Genomic DNA, 25,582 nt, shown 5'->3' on the forward strand with positions numbered 1-25,582 from the left:
AGATGTTGATGCAACAGTTTCAGAGACTGCAAGCATGAGCCAGGAGGAACTTCCAGCAACAGTTGAATACTGTTGTAATAGTAAAACAAATTAAATCAATATATTAATTCTATGTAGTATGATTGTAGATTGCTACAGTTATTAGCTTAGGTTGGAATTTTTAGCCATGTTCTTGTTTAAAGTATAGTTAATATAGTTAATGGACATACAAATGGTAAAGTTATTACCCCTGTCTTACTGCTAAATGAGATGATGTTGCCCTTACCCTTTGCTTAACTTCTTCCAGCACCGTCTGTCTTGCAGAGGAGAATATCACCTGCAGATGGTAAGCCAAACACTTTTCTGTCAGTACTGCTGAGCAATTTAAATAAATATTTTAGTGTGTGATGTTGATGCCAGACCTGTTGTGTGTATTGCTGTACTGTCAAAAATAGTGGCCACACTATTACTTTGTTACCATATATTGGACTATAATAGCATAGGTATTAAAGTATTCCTGTGTTTGTTGCTTTTCATCACAGGTGATCATGACAGTGGAAGAATGGGCCCTCTGCTACCTGATGTCAGTGTATCAGAATAGTCTAATTATGATGGTGGCCAAACAGAGGCACAGATGGGGTGTGCAGAGGTTAAATATGACACTGAGGTTGAGATACAGCCCCCTCCTGGAGATTACATCGAACACAGCCAGTAGACTATTCCTACCCATTCCACTGAGCTCTCAGGTATTGGATAGGTGGTGGGTAAGACCATTGATCAGGGAAGTGTGACTACTGCAGCTTCAGTGCCTGTTGACTCTGCCATAGCCAAAGCATGGGTGACGTAATGCAGGAGGGTTGATAGGAGTGTTTGGAGGCCCTGCTGCCCCTCCTCCATCTGGTGCGGGTGACTCTTCCCATGCCACTTAACATATGTTCAAGGCCATCATGGAGGCACAGACACGTTTCTATAGGTGCTACAGACAAATGCTAAGGGTTGCAGATGGAGTACAGGCTGACATGCATGACTGCCTTTGCTATGTTGCTGATTCAATGGATCAGATGAATGAAAAATGGAATGAGGGGGGTCTGTCATGGAATGAGTGTTGTCTGTGATTGAATGTCTTCTGGGAGGGGAATGGAATCCTCATGGGTGTAGTTCAGCCACATCATCAGTTGTTAGCCAGCATGACCATGCCTGATAATGCTCCCATAGTAGCAGTATTTCCACTGCTCCACCAGTGAGTGTGCTGTTCACACTCAGATGTTGCAGGCCATGGGGTCATGGCCCTTGGCATACCTGTGAAGGGACCTCATCCAGCAGACATCAATCACATTTAGGTAGCAGCACTGCATCTGACCATGAGTATGGACATGCCAGTGCAAATCCTCACTGATGGGAAAAAAAAAAAGTATCAGGAGTCTAAGTAATAAAGTGGATTGGTTTGTGACAGCCCACATCTGAGGAAGTGCTAGAAACAAAAATGAAGTGTTGAATACGTTTATGTGTTTTGTTGTTTTGTGGCTTTTACTATTAAATGAAAGTCTGCCTATATTTCTCTCCATGGCTTTATTGTTTTGCAGAACAGTGGCATCCAGGTTCCTTCTTTGGTTTATTTGTGCCATATCCCTGTTTTATATCTTTTGGATTCAGGAATACATAAGCTTTTTGTCTGATGCTCAGGGCACATAGCTTACTTAGTGCTTAGTATGTCAGCATTTGTAGTGTTGAAGTGGTAATTTTACCTTTGACATATTTTGGCCTTGGAGAGTTAGACAGTTGGTAGCATCCAACTTTCCCAACTTTATTGTGAATTATCTTGTAAGGATTTTGAAGAAACTGCAATGTCTATCATTCCTTTCTTACTTCTACCTTTAATGACTTTCCAATACAAATGTATGGTGCTAAACTGAGGGGCATGCAGTGATCATCAGTACTTTTACGAGGTATGACTGTGTGAATCTTTGATGCCTGAGGCCTATTACTTAATAATAGACACATATAAGTCACATAAGTCTCTGCTGACCCAGTGTTAAGATCATTTCTGTAATACTCTCCCAGCTTTTACTTACTTACAGTATCAATTAGTGAACTACAAGGATATGCAAATTATTCATATTATTACACCATACACTCTAAGCTCAAGATGTACCTTGTAAATGTAGCAGTTGACACAGTTGCAGTTCAGGGCTGACACTGTCTTGTGCAAGCAATGCACAGCCAATACATGGGGAGGTAAAGGTTGTATGTGTTGTCTGTATGTGTGTAGGAGGAAGGTTTTAGGCCCCAGGTGAGGGCTGAGTGTGCTATGTGTTGCATCTTAGCCAAAGCAAGAGCATACTGAGAATGCATAAGTCTGCCTACACCCACTGCAGCTGGTGGTTCTCGCTCTGATTTCTCATTTGCCCATAGCTGTTGTGACCTTGGCCTTGGTGTTGGGATGTGTGCCCCTTCCCCTCGCTGATCTGGTTGAAGCTGTTTCCTCAGGATTATGCATTGTAGCATGGCATACACTGTATTTCTGAACATGTCCATGGTTTAAATTGCAGGGCTCCTCGAGATATAGCTTGGCACTGGAACTGTGACTTCAGCAGCCCGAACACATACTCTCTGATATTTCTGGGTTAAACATGTGCCTCATTATGGCATTCTTCTATAGGTGTGTGTGCATTTCTGATTGGTGTTATCAGCCATGGTTCCAGTGCATAGTCTGCACCCCTCAGTAAATTACTCCATGGGATATCCCCCCATGCAAACATCTGGCATAGCTGGGAGGTGTGCCAGATATGTGAGTTGTGGTAACTGCCAGGGTTGTCAGCACACACATTGAAGATGATTCCCTTGACATTACTCACAACTTAACAGTTGATCGAGTGTTAGCCATTTCAGTTTATGTAGAGCCGACCGTGTCCCTTGGCTGGTGCCTTAAATTCTATATGTGTGCAATCTATGACACCCAGTACTTCAGGGTAGTGTGCTATATGATAGAACTGTGGCATATTTCTGTCCCTCTCCTCAGAATTAAAAATATATATGGTCACTGGCATGTTGGAGCATAGCATTCAAGAATTGGTGGAGGATTCTGGATGCCGATGCCTGTGCCACTACTAGGTATGTGCCCTATTGGTCTCTGAAAGGTACCTGTAGCTAAGATTCTTAGGGCTACACAAACCTTTGTCTCCAATGGAATCAGTTCCCCTCAGTTGGCTCTGGCTCTGAGATGAGGATGCAGAGGTTGCAGAATTCCTGTATTGTGTCCCTGTCCACCCTGTCCAATTGCCATGTCATGTAGGCTGTGAAAAGTTAAATGGGTCTGAAAACTCTTCTCCTTCTCAGCCTAGGCCTATACGCAGGAGCAGCATCATTGGCTTCAGTGTAGCACATACAAATGAATGAAAGCAGCAGCAGCCCATAAAGTTTTGTCCATGCAGACTCATTTCCATGGCTGTATTCCAAAAGTTTTGAAATTCACAGGAAAAAAACAGCACTGAGTCTACATGAATGCTTTATAGCTTGTAGAATAGCTCCACCATGTTGGATTGGTTGATTAGCATGCACTTCAGCTACTTATGCTATAATTAGCATGCCACAGTGTTTACCATGTTTGACCCGAGGAGCGCAACACTACACACCTCTTACTGAATCTGAATTTTGTTGCTAAAGTGTGTGTTGAGTGGCACAATACATGCATAGAAATAATGACCATGTTGGGTTTATTGAATCCCCCAGTTAGTTTTTGCTGTTCAGCTTTTTCTTTGTGAAAACCGTATAATATTGCTGTATATCTTAATCAGTGATTGAGACATTATTCATTTAATTAGGTTAGACCCTCCTCTGTTACATTTTTTGCATATAAAGTCTGAGAACTCTATTTGTGGTCTAGCCTACCTGCCTACCTGCATAAATAAAATTTGTTTACTGTTACATCACTGATAATTCAGTTCCAAGTATCCATAAGGTGACATTATTCTGTTTGACAGACCTTCGCCTAGAAAATCTCAAGAAATGAAAATGTTAAGTAAAGATTTCCTAATCCACACACTACATGCATTCCACCCATTACCAGATTTTACTTCAATATCATTTCATAGTGGGGAACCACATGCTCCCATGTTTAGTTGCACCTCTTTAAGGCAGTAGCAAGTGCTGAATTTTTTAGAGGCTCATAGATAAAGCAGATCAGCTACCCACCAATCCACTAAATGAAAGCAAATAGCCTCCTACCTGTTGCTAATGTGAATATCCTGCCCAAAATGGTTTCATGTTCTATTTGCATAGTTTGTGTTGCAATTGTCATATTGTATACCAAATTTTGATAATGTGAATATCTACATATCTGTATTTGTTTTGCAACTTGTTTAAAGTGGCACTCATCATTTTAGAACATTTTGAATATACTGTAATATGTTCCACGCTTCTGTTTTGTACTGTTATTTGAATTATTGTCCTATGGGCCAGGGTCATGGCTGAAAAAGGTCTGAGGACCAGTTCACACTGGTGAACAAAACAAACACCAGAACATAACTCTTTCATAGTACTTTGTATACAGCTTTCTAACATATCATTTACTGGTGCTAATATCATTAACTGTGACATTTCACTGTTCCATTACATTAAAGAAAATGATAATGTGAATTTTAGTCCCCACTGTGAAAACATCCTTTGCGATAAAATTGCACAATGGAGCTGCTACAGCAGATGACAAGGAGTTTTTCAAGGATTATTCAAAAATGTGTTAAAAACAAAGGACATGTTGTTCATAGGTTCATAGGTGTGTACTAGACTAATGGCCCTGGAGCCTTTACAAGCCTAGCCCATAGGATTACCCTGGCATTGAGCCATCCGACCTTAGTTCACAGTGCCTCTCTCAAGTAGAGCCACTGGAGTGATCCCCAGGGTGAATTTTCTATTTCCCATCCACTCATCAAGATTTTCTTGAAGAGGGCCAGTGAGGTGCTCAGCTTGATATATATGAGAAGTCTGTTCCATAGCATGGGCAGTCTCTGGGTTATGAACCTGTCACTCCAGCATGTTCTGTTGATTGTGGTGATGAGGTTAAGGTCAATGGACTGTGTGGTGAGGAGGGATTGGGATTTCTTTAGATGTAACATTTCTAACAGAGGTGGGTCTGCCATGGCTTTGTAAGTCAAGCAGAGATCACCTCTAAGTAGGCGATACGAAACAGAATAGTTGGAGTTTTTTCAGTCTGTCCATACAGGACAAGTGTTTAAGACCTAGGATCCTCTTTGTGAGGTACTTTTGTGACCTCTCCATTTGTTGCAGGTGTCTAGTGAGGTACATGCCAAATGGGGCATAGTACTCAATGATTGGCCTAATGAGGGAAGAGTAGAGGGAGACAATGACCTCTTTCTTCCTGGAAGCAAAACCCTTAGTAATGAGATGTGCCACATAGAAGGACTTTCTGATCACAGTGGCAGTCTGGTGGTCAAAAGAGAGGTTGCTGTCAACCTGTGTTCCCAGATCTCTTATAACGCCTTCTGTGTTCAGTTGACTATCATTGAAGTGGTAATTCATAGGAACTGGGTTTTTCCCAAGGGGGATGATGACACATTTTTTGGCATTGAGCTTAAGGCCATGGTTCTGACATCAGTCGATGGTCTCAGTGAACCCTTTCTGTAGGATGTCAATATCACTTGGGGAGTTAATAATAGCTCCCAACTTGCAATCGTCTGTGAACTTTGTCAGCCAGAGTCCCTTTGTGTTAGCCTAGACTTCAGAGAAGGACAAGCTCCCGAGGCAGCACTTCTTGAGGGTGTTTGTAGTGCAGGGACAGCAGAGGCAGTGCTACCAGGCTGGCTCCCAGATGTGCTGGGCATCAGTGCTGGAGCCAGTGGAGAGGGTGACAGGTGAATACCTTGGGGCTGGCCTACACCTTTGTGCTGTGGAGCATTTAGTGGTTTGATATACATGGATGACTTGGACACAAGTTGACCGCATGTAATAAAAATGAAACAAGAAAATAGAAAAATCAAATAAAATAAAAAATATTTTCTTGCAATAACATAAAATAAAATAAAAAAAAATTCATAAAATAAAATAAAAATAAAAATAAATTAATCTTATAAAATAAAATAGAAATAAAATAAAAAAGAGAGATAAGGACTGGGGTGAGAGAAAAAAAGAGATAAGATTAGTACCATCATATGTGACATCTAATGCATTGATACAATTATGTAACTCTATTATCTTAACTTTTACATTTGAGCATACACCTCCTAACAGATGCACACTGTACTACAGATTGCAGCAGGTAATCCTTGATATGTGCATATATTGCATGTATGTGTGTTCTGGTTATACATATTAGTTTACAGCAGGCCATCTGTGCCACTGGTATAGAGGTTTCAATTTAATTAAAATATTATTGAAGAAATAACAGTATTGTATAGTTGTGAAGTGTGGTATATGAACCCACAACTTCTGACTAAAGTCTAATATTGGACTATTACAACTGGTTTGTGCTACAGACTAATGCATGTGTGCTTTTACAGTTGGAATGTGTATGGTAAATTTGATTCAAATGTAAAATGCCAAACATCTATCTTTAAATGCTACAATAACAGTACTCTTCTGCTGCATACATGCTGCATGCTTCGCTCATTCTCACCAGTCTAGCCCTGTGGGATCTGACATTGCACTCATAATCACTCCCAGCTGTGGAAAAAAACAGAAAAGAACAGAACATCATTATGCATACCAGTCTTGCCTATATTCACCTTTCTAAATCTTCCAAATACTCTCTGTAGTTGATACTTACACAGGAGTGGGATTTCCTCAGACCTAAATGCCTCAATCCAGTGGACAAATATTTCCCTCATCTTTCTCCGTAGTTCATTGAAATGATGCCTATATTGATCTCCACTGTGTGGGACACCTGTGGCACTAGATACAGTCTGGGTTAAACTATCCAAAGCATTTTGTACTGGAGCTAGAATAGTCCCCCTGCAGAAGCCTTTGGCTGTGGTTCTTAAGTAGGAGTCCAGTGATTATCCTGGACTCCTGGACACCCCACATCTGTGCCCTAAACCTGGCACACTCCCCACAAATGGCTGCCATGCCTACCAGTAGATCAAGAACAATGGAAACTGATGTTTGCCAGAAATTTCAGTTATCGCATTTACTGGAGTGCACACAATAGTTGTCACTACTGCACTCCATTTACCATTGCACAAATGTGTTGGTCGGGAGGGCACAGCCCTGAGGAATGCATTTGTGTGATAGTAGTGGAGAGCAGCAGTGCCAAGCAGTGAGGAATTCAATTTAATTATTACATTTGCAAGGTTATTGGATATCCAGGAAGTTGTGAATGTGTCTTAGGAAAATGTGAAGGCCATGCAAGTCCAGATAGCAGCATTATACTCACAGAAATTTAGTACACATTATACCCATAGTCATACATCTGATAATAAATGTGAACATACATAAATAAATAAATAAATAACTGACAGAATACTAGTGTCTCATCCCTCATACATATAATTAATATCAGCTATCTCAAGTGTTAGAATTGAGAGTGACTATAATGGGAAGTGGAACAACATTAAAAGTGTAGTATCATGTATTAAGACCCAGAACTATGTGTATTGCAGTCCTATACTTAGACCTATTGCCACAAGAAGGCTAAGATAACACTTGTCTATATTTCACTTCATTGCTATAAACTGCAGTGTACTAGATCCCAGAACCATCTGTACCACAGCCCGACACTCACACCTGCTGCCACAGGACTAGTTACATGACATTCGTTATTTTGCTAATTATTCTTAAGGTCTTGCTTTTAACTGCCATCCAACACTGCTTAGCAGGTTTTTATACAGACCCAACTGATATTGCCAACATCCTGGCAGATAGGTTCAGTGCTAACTTTACCCCCCTCTCAAGGTTCAGTGCTAACTTTACCCCCCACTCACTCCCTAAAGAGCCCATCTCTATACCGGAAAAATGCAAAGTTCCTGTAGTCAAGGCTGCACAGGTAAAAACCACACTCTGCAAAGCCAAGAATACAGCATCCATGGGACCAGACAACATCCCAGGCTGCATTCTACTTGAACTACAGAACAAATTGGCACCCCACCTAAGTACCATGTTCAAACCTAGCCTCACCTCAGGCTTTGTGCCTGCTGAATGGCGCACAGCGACGGTTATCACACTCCACAAGGGGGGAGCCACCATGGACCACAGGAACTACCGCCCAATTAGCCTGACAAGACTGCTCTGCAAGGCCCTGGAACATATTATCATGGAACTTATAAACAAAGAGATTGGTAATCTCCAAACTCTGGACCCCACCCTGTTCGGGTTTGTAAAAGGCAGATCATGTCTCCTAAATGTGATAGACTTCTTTAAAGCAGTCACCAAAGCCGTTGACAAGGGTAAGGTGGTTCACACAGCCTATCTAGATCTTGCCAAGGCTTTCAATGCCATCCCCCACTCTGGAATTATAGATAAACTCACTAAACTAGGTATAAATCCCTATGTCACAAGATGGGTTGCCAACTGGCTCACTGACAGAACCCACACTGTGAAAGTAGCAGTCTCCAAATCCGACTTCAGACGAGTGACAAGTGGAATACAACAGGGTTCGGTCCTGGGTCCTCCCCTGTTTGGTATCTACTTCTCTGAAGTACACGCTAACATAGAAGTTCTTTGGCTAACGAAGTTCGCAGATGACTGCAAACTAGGAGCCATAATCGAAACTTCTAACGATGTGGACATCCTACAAAAGGACCTCACTGAGACAGATGCCTGGTGTCAAAGCCATGGCCTCAAGCTCAATGCCAAAAAGTGCATTGTCATCCCCGTTGGTAAAAACTCTGTACCCATGAACTACAACATAGGCGGTTGTATACTTAACACTGAAAGTGTGATAAGAGACCTTCGGACTCAGGTGGACAGTAGTCTCTCCTTTGATAATCACATTGCCACAGTTGTCAGGAAATCCTTCTACATAGCACACCTCATCACAAAAGGTTTCTCATCCAGAAAAAAAAGGTCACTGTTCCCCTCTACTCATCACTCATTAGACCCATTATAGAGTACAACGCCCCCTTTGGTATGTACCTCACAAGACATCTACAATAACAGGAAAGGCCGCAGAAATACCTCACAAAGAGGATTACTGGCCTCATAAAGATGCCCTATGCAGACCATCTCAAAAAACTCCAGCTTTACTCTGTCGCATATCACCTACTCAGAGGTGATCACTGCCTAACATACAAACCTGTGTCAAACCCAGAGCTGTTGGACATGCTTCACACAAAGAAATCCCAATCCGTCTGAGCTACACACTCTAGGGACCTAAAACCTTGTCACCACAATAAACAAAACATGCCGGAGGGATAGATTTCTGTCCTAGAGACTTCCCATACTCTGGAATAAACTATCGATCTATATCAAACAAAGCTCTTCATTAACACTCTTCAAGAAAAATCTTGATGATTGGATGGGAAATAGGAAATTCACCCTGGGGATCACCTCTGTGGCTCTCCTCGACAGTGGCACAGGAAAATAATTTTCTTGTGTGGCAAAAGCCAGGGTACCTTTTTGGCTGGGCTTGTATAGGCCCCAGGGCCGATAGCCTATTACCTACCTATAAACCTATGAATCTATGATGCTCAACAGCATTAATTGAATGTGTCCAGTTTCTATTTTTGTCTGTCTGGGTCCTGTTGGCTTTCTAAGTAGTCCAGTTGTCCAGCATGTAAACTGCCATGCTTCACGCAAATGAGGTAAGCACACCCAAACCTGCCATTCATTTTATCCATTCCCATAACAATGTACACTAATGCTTCCCCCCAAAAAAATACACAAACAAAGACAGAAAAGAAGAAAATGAACAAAAGGGGCAAGAATTCGAAATGCTGAAAATCAATGTATGACATACACACAAGAAAATGACAGCTCACATGAGATATGTCTATATAAATCTGGATTTGAACTCTCACTCCAATACACCTTTAGAACACAGAATGGGTACCTTATCTGTAATTGTCACACAAACAGCATTGCAGCAAAGTACTGAACTCATTTTGCAATACAACTAACTGCAACAACATCTACAGTGATATATTTGTGAATTTATTATTTTTGGATATAGTGCACTTAGTAATCACAGTACCTGCTATGATCATTGCTTGCAAATATAAAGCTTTGACTTACATTTCTGTGTTTGTTAGTCATTATTCAGCTATCTGACCAGTACTCTGAGATGTGCAGTGTGTAAGCCATTCTATATCATTGGCCATAAAATGTGTGAGTATATTAACGGGAAATAATATCATATGCAGTTGCCAACAAATGAAGGGTGGGCTGGATGTTAAGGAACACAACCTGTTAATTGTGTGCTGTTAACTTACATTTCCATCCTTACATCTAACACTTTGTAGATCTAACCAGACACACCCAGTTGAAGTATGGCAGGCTGCAGTGCTGCTGTGTTTCTTTCTCTCAACCACAAATCATTTACAGTTGCAATCCCTTATAAATAAAAACTGAGGGAGTGCCTGCACTCTGTTTACATCTCATACATGGATCCAAGTATTTGGGATTCAGCAATTCTAATGAGGTCTCACCTCATTTTTATCTTTCCTATGCTAAAAGCCCTGAAGCTACATGATATAAAAAGGCAACCATGTAGCTAGACAAACTGATGGTGAGGAGACTTGTTTATGTTGGGAATATTGCACATACATAGTTTCTTTGGGTATATCTGTACAGAGGATTATTGAACTTCAGAATGTATGCATGCATTTTCTCAGATACATACTGCATATACTGGAATGCATTTCAGAAAAATATCTGTATGCATAGTTAGAAGTGTACTGCTGCCATTGACATGTTTGTCAAGCCATTTCACATGTATACATGCTTGCCAACAGAGGAAAATGGACTGCTCTGTGATAAATATGTACAAATGTTTCAGGGACAGTTGCTTTGATAGTACTTTTACCATTACAAAGATTGTTTTTTAGCAAAATGTGTCATTTCTATGCTCTTGTAGGGGGGGCAAACCTGAGTTATTGTTATGACACAAACAAGGATAATCTGTTCATTTGGGGAGGCAAAGCTGAGTTGCTGTTATGGCACAAACAAGCATATGTTGCTATTGTTACTCTCCTTGTTTTGCATCCTGCCAGCTATTCATATTTCATATCTGTACACTGTTTTATGTTTCTCCAGTGGGCAATACTGACTGGCTACCTCTTCTGTTTTATCTGGGAACAGTTATTTTGCAGTTATGAGATACTTATACGTATTATCCTTTTGTTGCCTTTTAGGACATGTAGGAGTATGCCACCCAGGCATGTCAATTCTTGGAGAACCCCATTCACTGATGCTGGCAACCAGGTCATAGTCAATGCCTTTAGGCAAAATGGTTCTTTTCTGCTGGAAAGGGGATGGGGGATATGGCATGCAGGATGCAAATTTGGTGCCAGATTGTTGAAATGTGAATGCCATGGGTGGCCATGGCAGGACATATGAGCAGGTGAACTACAGGGCCACTGACATAATCACATTTACACAGAGTAGAGCAGCTGCAGTGAGCCATGACCAGATTGTTACAGGGGGAGGAGCTGCTATGGAACCACCAGTAATACCCAATGAAGAATTCCTGGTCAATATCAGGGATCAAGACACCTCACAAGAGAGTACAGTACAGCATGTCCCGGATGTTGGTGCAACAGTTTCAGAGACTGCAAGCATGAGCCAGGAGGAACTTCCAGCAACAGTTGAATACTGTTGTAATAGTAAAACAAATTAAATCAATATATTAAATCTATGTAGTATGATTGAAGATTGTTACAGTTATTAGCTTAGGTTGGAATTTTTAGCCATGTTCTTGTTTAAAGTATAGTTAATATAGTTAATGGACATATAAATGATAAAAGTATTACCCCTGTGTTACTGCTAAATGAGATGATATTGCCCTTCCCTTTGCTTAACTTTTTCCAGCACCATATGTCTTGCAGAGGAGAATATCACCTGCAGATGGTAAGCCAAACACTTTTCTGACAGTACTGTTGAGCAATTTAAAGAAATATTTTAGTGTGTGATGTTGATGTCAGACCTGCTGTGTGTATTGCTGTACTGTCAGAAATAGTGGCCGGACTATTACCTTGTTACCATATATTGGACTATAGTAGCGTAGGTATTAATATATTCCTGTGTTTGTTGCTTTTCATCACAGGTGATCTTGACAGTGGAAGTATGGGCCCTCTGCTACCTGATGTCAGTGTATCAGAAGAGTCTAATTATAATGGTGGCCGAACAGAGGCACAGCTGGAGTGTGCAGAGGTTAAATCTGACACTGAGGTTGAGAAACAGCCCTCCCATGGAGATTCCATCGAACACAGCCAGTAGGCTATTCCTACCCATTCCACTGAGCTCTCAGGTATTGGACAGGTGGTGGGTAAGACCATTGATCAGGGAAGTGTGACTACTGCCACTTCAGTGCCTGTTGACTCTGCCATACCTAAAGCATGGGTGACGTGATGCAGGAGGGTTGATAGGGGTGCTTGGAGGCCCTGCTGTCCCTCCTCCACCTGGTGCGGGGGACTCTTCCCATTCCAATTAACATATGTTCAAGGCCATCATGGAGGCACAGACATGTTCCCATAGGTGCTACAGACAAATGCTAAGGGTTGCAGATGGGGTACAGGCTGACATGCGTGACTGCCTTCACCATGTTGCTGATTCAATGGATCAGATGAATGAAAAATGGAATGAGGGGGGGTCTGTCATGGAATGAGTGTTGTCTGTGATTGAATGTCTGCTGGGAGGGGAATGGAATCCTCATGGGTGTAGTTCAGCCACATCATCAGTTGTTAGCCAGCATGACCATGCCTGATCATGCTCCCATAGTGGCAGTATTTCCACTGCTCCACCAGTGCGTGTGCTGTTCACACTCAGATGGAGCAGGCCATGGGGTCATGGTGCTTGGCATACCTGTGAAGGGACCTGATCCAGCAGACATCAATCACATTTAGGTAGCAGCAGTGCATCTGACCATGAGTATGGACATGCCAGTGCAAATCCTCACTGATGGGGAAAAAAAAAAAAAGTATCAGGAGTCTAAGTAATGAAGTGGACTGGTTTGTGACAGCCCACATCTGAGGAAGTGCTAGAAACAAAAACGAAGTTTTGAATACGTTTATGTGGTTTGTTGTTTTGTGACTTTTACTATTAAACGAAAGTCTGCCTACATTTCTCTCCATGGCTTTATTGTTTCGCTGAACAGTGACATCCAGGTTCATTCTTTGGTTTATTTGTGCCATATCCCTGTTTTATATCTTTTGGATTCAGGGATACATAAGCTTTTTGTCTGATGCTCAGGGCACATAGCTGACTTAGTGCTTAGTATGTAGGCATTTGCAGTGTTGAAGTGATAATTTTACCTTTGACATGTCTTGGCCTTGGAGAGTTAGACAGTTAGTAGCATCCAACTTTCCCAACTTTTTTGTGAATTATCTTGTGAGGATTTTGAAGAAACTGCAATGTGTATCATTCCTTTCTTACTTCTACCTTTAATGACTTTCCAATACAAATGTATGGTGCTAAACTGAGGGACATGCAGTGATCATCAGTACTTTTACGAGGTATGACTGTGTGAATCTTTGATGTCTGAGGCCTACTACTTAATAATAGACACATATAAGTCACATAAGTCTCTGCTGACCCAGTGTTAAGATCATTTCTGTAAGACTGTCCCAACTTTTACTTACTTACAGTATCAATTAGTGAAATACAAGAATATGCAAATTATTCATATTATTACACCATATACTCTAGGCTCAAGATGTACCTTGTAAATGTAGCAGTTGACACAGTTGTAGTTCAGGGCTGACACTGTCTTGTGCAAGCAGTACACAGCCAATACATGGGGAGGTAAAGGTTGTATGAGTTGTCTGTGTGTGTGTAGGAGGAAGGTTTTAGGCCCCAGGTGGTGATTGAGTGTGCTATGTGTTGTATCTTAGCCAAAGCAAGGGCATACTGAGAATGTCTAAGTCTGCCTACACCCACAGCAGCTGGTGGTTCTCACTCTGATTTCTCATTTGCCCATGGCTCTTGTGACCTTGGCCTTGGTGGTGGGATGTGTGCCCTTTTCCTCGCTGATCTGGGTGAAGCTGTTTCCTCAGGATTATGCTTTGTAGCATGGCATACACTGTAAGTATTTCTGTACATGTCCATGGTTTAAACTGCAGGGCTCCTCGAGATATAGCTAGGCACTGGAACTGGAACTTCAGCAGCCTAAACACATACTCTCTGATATTTCTGGGTTAAGCATGTGCCTCATTATGGCATTCTTCCATGGGTGTGTGTGCATTTCTGATGGGTGTCATCAGCCATGGTTCCAGTGCATAGCCTGCACTCCTCAGTAAATGACCCCATGGGATATCCCCCCATGCAAACCTCTGGTATAGTAGGGAGGTTTGCCAGATATGTGAGTTGTGGTAACTGCCAGGGTTGCCAGCACACACATTGAAGATGATTCCCTTGACATTACACACAACTTAACATTTGATCAAGTGGTAGCCATTTCAGTTTATGTAGAGCCTACCGTGTTCCCTGGCTGGTGCCTTAAGTTCTATATGTGTGCAATCTATGACACCCAGTACTTCAGGGTAGTGTGCTATATGATAGAACTGTGGCATATTTCTGTCCCTCTCCTCAGAATTAAAAATATATGTGGTCACTGGCATGTTGGAGCATAGCATTCTAGAAATGGTGGAGGATCCTGGATGCTGATGCCTGTGCCACTACTAGGCATGTGCCCTGTTGGTCTCTGAAAAGTACCTGTAGCTAAGATTCTTAAGGCTACACATACCTTTGCCTCCAATGGAATCAGTTCCCCTCAGTTGGCTCTGGCTCTGAGATGGGGATGCAGAAGTTGTAGAATTCCTGTATTGTGTCCCTGTCCACCCTGTCCAATTGCCATGTCATGTAGGCTGTGAAAAGTTAAATGGGTCTGAAAACTCTTCTCCTTCTCAGCCTAGGCCTGTAAGCAGGAGCAGCATCATTGCCTTCAGTGTAGCACAAACAAATGAATTAAAGCAGCAGCAGCCCCTAAAATTCTGTCCATGCAGACTCCTTTCCATGGCTGTATTCCAAAAGTTTCAAAATTCACAGGAAAAAAACAGCACTGAGTCTACACAAATGCTTTATAGCTTGTAGAATAGCTCCACCATGTTGGATTGGTTGATTAGCATGCACTTCAGCTGCTTATGCTATAATTAGCATGCCACAGTGTTTACCATGTTTGACCCGAGGTGTGCAACACTACACACCATTTACTGAATCTGAATTTTGTTGCTAATGTGTGTGTTGAGTGGCACAATACATGCATGGAAAAAATGACCATGTTGGGTTTATTGAATCCCCCAGTTAGTTTTTGCCATTCAGCTTTTTCTTTGTGAAAACCGTGTAATATTGCTGTATATAGGTTCATAGGTTCATAGGTTCATACTAGGCTATCTGCCCTAGGGCATTTATAAGCCTAGCCAGAGTGTGTTTGGCTTTCGCCACCCATTTTAAATTAATTTTGCTATGCCCTTTTTCAAGGTTAGTATACTGTGCCTCTGTCTAACAGTGACACAGAAGTGATACCTGGGGTAAACCTATATCTTAATCAATGAGTGGGACGTTATTCATTTAATTAGGTTAGACCCTCCTGTGTTACATTTTTTGCATATAAAGTCTGAGAACTGTATTTGTGGTCTAGCCTTCCTGCGTAAATAAAATTTGTTTACTGTTACATCACTGATAATTCAGTTCCAAGTATCCATAAGGTGACACTATTCTGTTTGACAGACAATTGCCTAGAAAATCTCAAGAAATGAAAATGTTAAGTAAAGATTTCCTAATCCACACACTACATGCATTCCACCCATTACCAGATTTTACTTCAATATCATTTCACAGTGGGGAACCACATGCACCCATCTTTAGTTGCACCTCTTTAAGGCAGTAGCAAGTGCTGAATTTTTTAGAGGCTCATAGATAAAGCAGATCAGCTACCCACCAATCCACTAAATGAAAGCAAATAGCCTCCTACCTGTTGCTAATGTGAATATCCTGCCCAAAATGATTTCATGTTCTATTTGCATAGTTTGAGTTGCAATTGTCATCTTGCATACCAAATTTTGATAATGTGAATATCTACATATCTGTATATGTTTTGTAACTTGTTTAAATTGGCACTCATCATCTTAGAACATTCTGAATATACTGTAATATGTTCCATGCTTCTGTTTTGTATTGTTATTTGAATTATTGTCCTTTGGGCCAGGGTCATGGATGAAAAAGGTCTGAGGACCAGTTCACACTGGTGAACAAAACAAGCACCAGAACATGACTCTTTCATAGTACTTTGTATACAGCTTTCTAACATATCATTTACTGCTGCTAATATCATTAACTGTGACATTTCACTGTTCCATTACATTAAAGAAAATGATAATGCGAATTTTAGTCCCCACAGTGAAAACGTCCTTTGTGATAAAATTGCACAATGGAGCTGCTACAGCAGATGACAAGGAGTTTTTCAAGGATTATTCCAAAAATATGTTGAAAACAAAGGACATGTTGTTCATAGGCTCATAGGTGTGTACTAGACTAATGGCCCTGGAGCCTTTACAAGCCTAGCCCATAGGATTACCCTGGTATCATGCCATCCGACCATAGTTCCCAGTGCCTGTCTCAAGTAGAGCCACTGGAGTGATCCCCAGGGTGAATTTTCTATTTCCCATCCACTCATCAAGATTTTCTTGAAGAGGGCAAGTGAGGTGCTCTGCTTGACATGTATGGGAAGTCTATTCCATGGCATGGGTAGTCTCTGGGTTATGAACCTGTCCCTCCAGCATGTTCTGTTGATTGTGGTGATGAGGTTGAGGTCTCTGGACTGTGTGGTGAGGAGGGATTGGGATTTCCTTAGATGTAGCATTTCTAACAGAGGTGGGTCAGCCGTGGCTTTGTAAGTCAAGCAGAGATCGCCTCTAAGTAGGCGATATAAAACAGAATAGTTGGAGTTTTTTGAGTCTGTCCGTATAGGACAAGTGTTTAAGACCTAGGATCCTCTTTGTGAGGTACTTTTGTGACCCCTCCATTTGTTGCAGGTGTCTAGTGAGGTACATGCCAAATGTGGCATAGTACTCGATGATTGGCCTAATGAGGGAAGAGTAGAGGGAGACAATGACCTCTTTCTTCCTGGACGCAAAACCCTTAGTAATGAGATGTGCCACATAGAAAGACTTTCTGACCACAGTGGCAGTCTGGCGGTCAAAAGAGAGGTTGCTGTCAACCTGTGTTTCCAGATCTCTTATAATGCCTTCTGTGTTCAGTGGACTATCATTGATGTGGTAATTCATGGGAACTGGGTTTTTCCCAAGGGGGATGATGACACATTTTTTGGCATTGAGCTTAAGGCCATGGTTCTGACATCAGTCATTGGTCTCAGTGAGCCCTTTCTGTAGGATGTCAATATCACTTGGGGAGTTAATAATAGCTCCCAACTTGCAATCGTCTGCAAACTTTGATAGCCAGAGTCGCTTCATGATAGCCTAGACTTCAGAGAAGTAGATACCAAACAGGAGAGGACCCAGGACCAAACCCTGTGGGACTCTACTTGTAACTGGTCACAGTCTGTCTTAGACTCTGATAATTTCACACCGTGGGTTCTATGTGTGAACCAGTTTGCAACCCACCTAGTGATATATGGGTTGATGCCTAGCTTAATGAGTTTTTCTATGATTCCTGAGTGGGGAATGGTATCAAAGGCCTTGGCCAGATCAAGGTAGGTTGCATGAACCACCTTGCCTTCATCCACAGCTCTGGTGACTGACTCAGAGAAGTCCACCAATTTGAGCAGGCATGATCTACCCTTCACAAAACCATACTGTGTGGGATCCAGAGTTTGGAGATTTCCTATATCCTTGTTTATTAGGTCCATAATGATGTGTTCAAGAGCTTTGCATATCAGACTTGTCAGGCTAATGGGGCATAGTTCCCAGGATCTGTAGCTATTCCTCCTTTGTGGAGAGGGATGACTGTAGTAGTGCGCCAATCGGTAGGGACAAAGCCTGAGGTGAGGCTGTGATTGAACAGGGCACACAGGTGAGATGCCAGTTCACTCTGTAGTTCATGTGGAATACAGCCAGAGATATTGTCAGGTCCCATAGAAGCTGTATTCTTCGCATTGTACAGTGCTGTTTTAACCTGTTCAGCATTAATACTGGGTACCTGGCAATCTACTGGCATTTTGATTGGTCCTTTGTGGGGGGAGAGGGGTAAAGTTGGCACTGAATCTGTCAGCCAGTATATAGGCAATATCTGTTGGCTCGGTATTGGTGGTACTATTGTACAGTAGCTCAGAGCAAATCTGTGTATTGCCATGGAGAATCTTTGCATAACTATAGAAGGCCTTGTGGTTGTCTTTACTATTGGCTGCAAGGGAGTTTTCCAGTCCTGGGACTTCACCTTATTCCACATCAGTTTCCTCCTTCTGTTGTAGAGTTTGGTTATGACAGGGGACCACCAGATTGGCTTCCTTATTTTGGAGGAGAGTGTCTTGGTTCTACTGGGTATGGTGAGATCCATGCATTTGTGTATGTGTTAGTACAGTGCATTGGTGTATGATTTGGCGGTCATGCAACTATTCTCCATTTGTATGGGTGCCATGAAGTTAGCCACCTCTGTTTTTATGAGCCCAAAGTTAGCCTTGCAGAAGTTTTTCATGGTGGTTACCTTTGCGGGGAGGGGGTGGTTGGGAGGGATGTGGATTTCAAAGGTGATTAGTTTGTGGTCAGATCTAAGCAGGGAGGAGTTGAGTATTGCTGTAGAGCAATGGTCACCCATGTTAGTAATGACCAGGTCAAGGATGTTGCTATCTCTAGTGGGGGCAAGAATGAGCTGGTCCAGGGCATTTGAATTAATGAATTCCAGGAAACATTGGGCAAGTGTATTGGCACATGAGTAGTTTTCCCAGGTAATGGAGGGGTAGTTGAAGTCGCCCAGTATGGCAGTGTTAGGTTGGACCCTAATATTCTCCGGGGTGCTTAGGAACATGGAGTGTGCATCTTGGGACATTGTTGGGTACCTATACAAGGCTACGACCTGAATCACTGCGTTATCCAATATTAGCTGCACCTGAAGTATCTCAGATGTGTTTTGTTGGGCTACTAGTCTCGAGGTGTGTGCATCCTTTATGAATATAGAAACACCACCGCTTTTGGAGCTTTTGTCCAAATTCTGGGGCCTAAAGGTGTGGAATGAGTTATAGCCTGATAATGCTGAGCTGCTTTCTACTGCTTTGAATCAGGTCTCTGTTACAGCACAAATGTCGATGTTCTCCATTTTTAAGGAGTGCTTCAAGTGAGTGCATTTTGAGATTTAGACTTCTAGCGTTGAGCAGCATGACCCTCAGATTGCATTTGTTTGTAGCTGTTACAGTGGTAATTTGGTCTTTGGAACACTGCCTTAAAAAGGCATAATAGGGGTGGCAAGAGCCTTGGCCAGTATCCAGAAGCCCAGGGGTGACTGATCCAGGCCATTTAAAGCATCGAGGCTTGTCAGTCATACCATCTCAGGCAGACAGATACTGGATCCCCTTAGAATGACACCAGAAACTTAGCCAATTGTTGAAATCAATCATTTTCTGCTTGTACTGTGGTATCATTCTGGGTGTTGGTAGGATGCTGCTCAGGGCTAGTCTCATATCCATCTGGGCTACATAATCCGAGAGCTCCTTCATGTCACTTTTCATGTAGTCCAGGGAGGTATGTCTCTCGTCATTCACATCCACATGTACAATAACAGTCATATTTGTACCTGTTGTTGAGAGACCTGAATGCATGTGTTATGTGGCAGATCCTGGCACCTGACAAGCAGCTGACTCTTATTCAACCCACTGAGTGGAACATCAGTGTGCCTCATTATTGAGTCACCTATGACAAGTGTGTTGGGCATGTTGTTTTGCCTTAGGGGCTTTGGTTAAGTGGCACACTGTTTAGGAGAGTTATGTGTCTCATGATTAGTGTTGTGGTTTGGTGATCAAGTGTGTTTCTGCCTTGGACATCTCTGCTGTTTGGGTAGATTTTTATTGAGAGTCTCCACAAAGGTGGGTGTGTGGTTTGTGTTTTTATGTGGAGGCAGTGCTGTTGTGTGTTCTGGAGGGCTATGTGTTCCATGTGGTGTGGTGCAAGTGTTGACCTTTTCCTCTTGACCAGCTATTCTGGTCTTAGCTGGAGAGTGCGTGCCTTCCAGTTTGTATATATAAGTGCATCTCTCGCAAGTCTGAGTGTTTGGAGGTAAGAGGAGAGGGTTGTCAGTGTACATGAGACAGGTGCTACATTGACTCAGGATCCCCAAGTTCACCAAGTTAATAAGAGAAAGCACAGGCAGCTGACCTTTAGACATGCCTGGAAGGCTGGGCATTAATAATAAGTACTGGAGCTGTTTCCTTGTAGAACGTTTAGTGCTGGTAGCATGTTTGTGTGCTACAATAGTTGCTAAAAGAGGTCTGGTAAAGTGCTAGACTAATAAGCTAGTAAAAGTGCAGGAGAGGAGAGAACTAGCAGATCTAAGGGAAAAATTGAAGAGCAGACTTTAGCTCCACTCAAAAGTTTACAATCCGTCCTGGATACAGGAAATCTGTATCTGGACTAAACTACTAGGCAGGAAACAAGTGCAACCATGGTCTTTTAAACCAGAAAGTTGAAAGAAAAAGAGATGTCATTTCTGGTTTAGGAAATTTTAAATCTAGTATTTTAGTTCCCCTGTTTTGACCTTGAAATAGGTCACTGCCATTCAACAACGCCATCCTAACACTTGATTTCTCTTATTTACCATGCAGTCACACATCAGGATATGCTTCGAAACAAAAAGATGCTAAAATAATTCAATAGGTGTGGTTTTGATTCAGAAATGTTAGCCCCAAGCTGTTGTCAGCAACCAGTATAATATGCCTGTAGATGCTTAAATTAACAGATTTATGCATTTAGAGGTGAATTTTGCCATGGCTTTTATCTGATTTTCCCTCATCAAACATTTCTCTCTGTTATCATTCATTTCTGTATTGAAAGGTTACACACTCCTGCAATTATTGCTTAGACATTTCATTATATTGTTTGTGTATTTCCTTATAAGACATCCTAAAATTACTACTTTGAAAAGTACCACCAAACTTTTCCTTCTCAAATACATCCCTGCAGATGTAAGTGTACTTTTGCATTTCTTTATACGATTAGTGGAGATGTGAACTGTGTGTCAGACAGGGACTGCTGATTGTCATCAAACACTTAGTAAACAAATGAGTAAGTAAAAGAGTTTTAGCTACAAGTCTACTGTTTTCTCTCCTATTGGCTGCAGTGTCTACAAACAATGAAAATGCTGCAGTGCAGAAAAAGTCATATGTATGGCTTCTTGTGATGCATTTACTATTACTGGGAAAACAGTTCTACACAGCATAAGAATAACTGAAAATACAAATTTGCAATTCAGTTCTTTAAAGTTAATACTTTATATAAAGTAGAGAAATGCACGTTTGTTGCACATTTTCATTAAGGTAATGATTCTGAAATAAAAGGATTGATTCATGTTTAAATGCATAAACATGTCTAGTACTAAAATGGAGCTTCTTTTCCCTTTATAGATACTTCTGTAGCATATGGATTATTTTTGTATGTCAGAACATGTTTTTCTTTTGCCAAGAGCAACTCCCCATAATAAAAAATTAACTTAATAACACAACTACTGGCAAATGCTGTATTTATGAATAGCTCGAGAAAACTTGGCATTGTCTCTTTAAGGCGAGCTTCGGCAGAATTTCATGCAAGGTTGACACTGGTGGTATAATGTTACCCTTTAAGGCTTGTCTAATGGCTCACATCTGTGTGAAGCCAGGGAGATGTGGTGGGTTGTACAGAACTGGCTGTGGAGAGGGGCAGACTAGAGTTGTATGGAGCAAAGTGAAACCTCCCAGGAGATTAGAGAGGGCAGCCAGATGAGATTACGGCATTCTTCAGAAATGTGCTTGCTCGAGACAGTTTGTGTATTTTGGGAAGCATTCCAAATTTTCCACAGACATCTCTTTTTTCATGACTGGTTGATTATATTGCGGCTTGGGCCCTGCCATGCTGGGTCAATATGTTGTTTTTTTTTTCTTTCCCTCTTCCTTAAAAACAAATCCAAAAAGATTTTTCCAGTATAGAGGCTGACTGCTCAGAAAAGGAAAACATGTGGCGAGCTTAGAAGCCAGTGACAGACATGACATACTTAGTTAATTATTTATTTTTCTTAATTTCAGTTTAATGGTGTCTGTTAACAAACTTTCCAAGTTCCACACCCAGACCCTCCCTCTGCCCACACTTTCACGTGGAAGGTGCAAAGAATTCAGAAAGCAGGCTTCCAAATGTGTTTAAAAAATAGGCATGCAAATTGCCACCTTTCCCAAATCAAATATAAAATAGTCAGATGCAGTAGGATTTGAACTACAGTGAAACAGATTTGTTTAATGCAGGGCAAACAGCACAATGTATTCCAAAATTTACTATGGTGTGTTAGTATTCAGAAAACCTGATAAACTTATATATTATCTCACCTGAAATATAATGTCTCTGAGGTTTTGTTTGCATTTAAAACAGGAAAACAAATGACATGAGCATTGGAAAGCATACTGTAAAACAAAAAAGCAAAGCAGTGTTTTATATTTTCTTCCTACAAAATTGTTCCTTAAATAATATATTTTCTGCACAGTTTTATAAACTGAAAACTGACCAATAATTGTGCAATAATATAAACTTTTTTTCTTCTAGTAAATTAAATGACAGAAACATGAAAACTACTTTGTTGTCAGGGATGCCTACATATATGACAGTATGGAAATGAATAGTAGCTAGGAAATGCTTGCATTCTAATTAAAGCATATATTTCATTTAATGACTAAATTGTTTAGAAGGATTTCACAATTTTTTTTCATTTGGACAGAAATCTGTTTTTTACATAAGGTAACACGTAATGAGCACCAGTGGTTAATTTCAGATGTGGACATCAAAACCACACATTTAAAGGAAGCAAATATTCAAGGAACTCAACATTCTTAGCAGCTTAAATGTGATTAACTAATTTCCTGTCAAAAGTCAGGATACTCTACTTCTCAATAGTCCTGTATTCAAAATTATAAGACTAAACTAATGCTCCCCATCTAAAGGCCAAATGAACGATAGATGAACAGCATTGTGAGTTCAACAGTAAATCAGGACACCATGATAATATTTAGACTATGCTTTGGGCAAGTTATTGCTGAAACAGAGTTTTTTTATGAAAACTGGGACAGCTGCAACAAACCACCTCCTAGATGATGCTAGTACACAGCTGACCTAAAAGAACTGTAAGCAGTTTTCAAAGACCAACTTTTTTAAAAACAAAAAATGGAACTGCTGCTAAGACAATGACTAAAAGAGATGACAGCAGAACTTTGGAATTTCCTTTGAAAGACATAAATAATCACACTAATTGTTACTTCTGAAAGAACTAGTTGCTAGTCTGAATTATGTGAAATTGTAAATATGTATCATTTGTAAATAATTTGGTAATTATATATTAGATGTCACAAATTTATAATCTTTGCCTACAAAGTGCAGTGCAAAATTCTTGTGTATTGTAATATATATTATTATAGTCAATGCTTCACTGTGTCTCAACAGGCAAAAGACGTATCACTTGCCAACATTATCAAATCACTTTTCCATGTTTACATAGTTAACATTGTTAATAACATATCTCATGCCTGCAACCAGTCTTTATGAATGGCTTTTTGGCTTGATAATGAATTACTTGTTCTTGAATATTAGTGCTCAAGATGCAACATGTTGAGGAACAGAACACCGATCACTGTTTCCTGAGATAATCTCTGCCAGAGTGAAGTGTGCACAAACAGTGATTACTTTATACTGGGAAATTTCTCCCTTGTTCATATTTGTCTGATGGCATATATAAGCTTGGGGAGTGTGTGGGATTTTAAAAAAAATGGTTACATTTTAGTTTATCACCTTTATGTGTGTTCAGGCATTAATTTTTGGTGTTGTGGCTTTTTTGGCATTCACATTTCAATAGTGGAACATTTATCAATATTTTCTGAACTGCTCAGTGTTATTATTTTGTGTATTGTTATCCCTTTGGAGCTCTGGTTCTGTCTGGAAATGGTTTGTTGACAGCTTATCTTCCTGGTTATAAGAAATATAAGTACATAAATAAATTAGGAAAACTTACACTGAAGCACTGAACTGTTAGAATTTATGTTCAGCCATACCTTCTTCCATCTACAAAATAAAACACAAGATAACTGAACCAAATCATTTTTGTCTGCCTGCAATGGAGAAGTTATACTACAAAGTGGCAAAAAAGTATGCCTTGCATTACAGTCACAGTGAAACAGAACCCCTATAGAGGATTTAACAAAGATGACAAAAGTACTACAACAGACACCAACAAGACTAAATAATTAAATAAATGATTTAAATTAAAAAAAATCTGAGGTTTGTATGCATAAATAATCTTGAAAATATATTTTTGTGACTTCAAACTAATGGGTAATAATAGTCACTCATTCTCTGATTATCAGCTTAATCCACTTTGGGGAGAAGTCAGAACAGTTTTCTTATTACATCTTTGTAAGGGTCTGATTTGTTAGTAATGTTAGGTATGTGTGGATTTTACATGGTGTCAGTAAGCATCTGATAGTTTGTTAGTCTTACTTAATGTGACTGTACTGTTCTGAGCTGACATTTGTTTTCTTTTTGCTATCTGTGTTTGGTTTACTTTCATGTTGACTGAATAGTACTTGACTGAAAATCAGATGTCTGAAAGAATTTGACTGAAATCAAATTTCACTGAAAACCCAGATGACAGAAGCCCATTTCATTGAAAACCCAGATGGCTGAAACCTAAATCACAAATCAGTGAAAATATCCAACATAAGAAAATATAACATATAATAGTGTTTTTATGGGGGTGCAAGCTGCTTAACTGCACCATTCCATGTGGGGGGGAGGGCTTTGCCTTCCACATCCCCTTAATGGTGTGTGTGTGTGTGTGTGTGTGTGTGTGTGTGTGTGTGTGTGTGTGTGTGTGTGTGTGTGTGTGTGTGTGTATACACACACACACACACATATATATGTATATATATATATATATATATATATATGTATATATATATATATATATGTATATATATATATATATATATATATACAAACTCCACGGTTGCATAATCACTTGAGAAAAGAAAAAAAGCACTGATTCATTGTATATGGTGGGTTTTTTTCTTTTCTTAAGTGGTTCTGCAGCCATGGAGTAAGTATTTATAATTAAGTTGGAGAGGCTTGTCCTCCTGTAAAAACACTATTTTATATTGTATTTTCTTACACTGAATATTTTCAGTAATTTGCAATTCAATTAATTGGATTTTAGTCAACTGGATTTTCAGTCGATTGCTTTTCAGTCAATGAGTTTTCAGCCAATTACTTTTCATTCAAATCATTTCAAATATTTGATTTTCAGTCAAGTACTAATAATAATAGTACCCCCTGTG

This window comes from Protopterus annectens, chromosome 4.part0 (assembly GCF_019279795.1).
Source record: "Protopterus annectens isolate FY-2018-M chromosome 4.part0, PAN1.0, whole genome shotgun sequence".
NCBI lineage: Eukaryota > Metazoa > Chordata > Ceratodontiformes > Protopteridae > Protopterus > Protopterus annectens.